Here is a 2535-nt window from a genome sequence, read left to right on the forward strand (position 1 = left end):
TGCACCTTCAACAACTAGAAAAGGAAGAGAAAACCAAACCCAGAGCCCAAAGATGGGAAGAAATCATAAAGATTAGAGCAGAAATTAATTCAATTGAGACAAAGAAAACAATTCAAAGAATTAAAAAAGCAAAAAGCTGGTTCTTTGAAAAATTAAATTAAATCGATAAGCCTCTAGCTAACCTCATCAAAAAGAGGAAAGAAAAAATTGAAATACAAGCAATAAGTAATGAAAAGGGTGTAAATACCACAGATCCGGTAGAAATTCAGAAGATTATCAATGGCTATATTGAGAATCTATACTCTAACAGAATAGAAGACACAGAAGGAATTAACAGATTCCTAGAAAGGTACCAATTACCACAACTGAATCGACAAGATATAACCACTCTCAGTAGCCCAATAACAGCCAATGAAATACAAGATGTATTTAAAAACCCACTGGCAAAGAAAAGTCCAGGTCCAGATGCATTCACAGGTGAATTCCACAAGACATTTAAAGAAGATGTAGTTCCTATACACCTCAAACTCTTCCATGAAATTGAAAAGGAAGCAATCCTCCCAAAATCATTCCTGAAGGCAAGTATTATACTGATACCAACACCAGGGAAAGACACAATGAACAAAGAGAACTATAGGCCAATCTCCCTCATGAACATAGGTGCCAAAATCCTGAACAAAATCCTACCAAATAGCATACAGCAAATCATCAAGAAGATCATACACCATGACCAGGTAGGATTCATCCCAGGGATGCAAGGATGGTTCAATATTCGAAAATCTATAAATGTAATAAACTATATCAATAGAGCGAAAACTAAAAACCACATGATCATCTCCATTGATGCACAAAAGGCTTTTGAAAAACTCCAACACTCATTCATGTTCAAAGCCCTACATAAAATTGGAATAGATGGCCTCTACTTCAATCTGGTAAAAGCCATTTATGAAAACGCAATGGACAGCATAATCGTAAATGGGGAAAAACTGATGTCTTTTACTCTTAGATCTGGTACAAGACAAAGATGTCCTCTATCACCACTCCTATTCCATATAGTTCTGGAATCATTAGCTACAGCCATTAGACAAGAGAAAGAAATAAAAGGAATAAGAATATGTAAAGAAGAAGTTAAATTATCTTTATTTGCAGATGACATAATACTTTACTTGGAAGACTCAAAATCTCCACCAAGAAGTTACCAGAATTAATACAGAAATCCAGTAGCATAGCAGGTTATAAAGTCAATACCCAAAAGTCGATAGCATTCCTCTACACAGATAACAAACAAACTGAGAGGGAAATTATAGAAACAATACCTATTACAATAGCACCGAGGAAAATGAAATACCTTGGAATTAATCAAACTAAAGAAGTCATAGACCTTTTCAAGGAAAATTATAGTACTCTTTAAAAAGAGATCATACAGGATTTCAGAAAACGGAAAGTTATTCCAGGCTCCCAGATAGGAAGAACCAACATTGTGATGATGGCCATACTCCCAAAATGGCTATACAGATTTAATACAATCCCTATCAGACTATCACTGACATACCTCACAAAGCTAGAGAAATCACTCCTAAAATTTATCTGGAACCAGAAAAGACATAGAATGACAAAGGCAATCCTGGGCAATAAAGACAGGGCAGGTGGCATTACAATTCCTGACTTGAAATTATACTACAAGGCTACTGTGATAAAATCAGCATGGTACTGGCATCAAAATAGACCTGAGAATCAATGGAATAGATTGGAAGATGTTGAAGCCCCATGAACACACTCAGCCACCTTATCTTTTACAAAGGGGCCAAACATACTCACTGGAAGAACGATAGGCTCTTTAACAAATGGCGCTGCAAAAACTGGCTCTTTACATGCTGAAAACTCAAACTTGACCCAGGTCTATCAGCATGCACTAAAGTAAAGTCAAAATGGATTAAAGATCTAAACATTAAAGCAGAGACACTAAATCTCCTGGAAGACAAAGTAAGAGAACCACTTGAAGACATAGGGGTAGGCAAAGACTTCATGAGCAAAAATCAAACAGCACAGGCAACAGTTGAAAGAATTAACAACTGGGATGTGCTCTTACTGAGAAATTTCTTCACGTCAATGGAATTACGAATGAAGTGAAAAGTCAACTCACAAATTTGGAAAAAATCATGACAAATAAGTACTCAGACAAAGGTATGCTCTCTAGAATTTATAAAGAACTAAAAAAAATGAGGGCTGAAAAATTTAAAGACCCAATCCAGAAATGAGCATCTGATATGAACACATGCTTCTCAGAGGAAGAAATTAAAGTAGTGAATATATAATGAAAAAATGCTCCACGTCACTAGCCATCCACAAAATGCAAATTAAAACTACATTGAGATATCATCACACCCCAGAAAGAATATCTATCATAAAGAAATCACCAAAGAACAAATCTTGGAGAGGCTGTGGGCAAAAAAGAACCCTTCTCCACTGCTGGTGGGAATGTAGACTGGTGCAACCATTATGGAAATCAGTATGGAGACTCCTTAGAAAAGTTGG

This window comes from Octodon degus, unplaced genomic scaffold (assembly GCF_000260255.1).
Source record: "Octodon degus isolate 3935 unplaced genomic scaffold, OctDeg1.0 scaffold00174, whole genome shotgun sequence".
Taxonomy (NCBI): Eukaryota; Metazoa; Chordata; class Mammalia; order Rodentia; family Octodontidae; genus Octodon; species Octodon degus.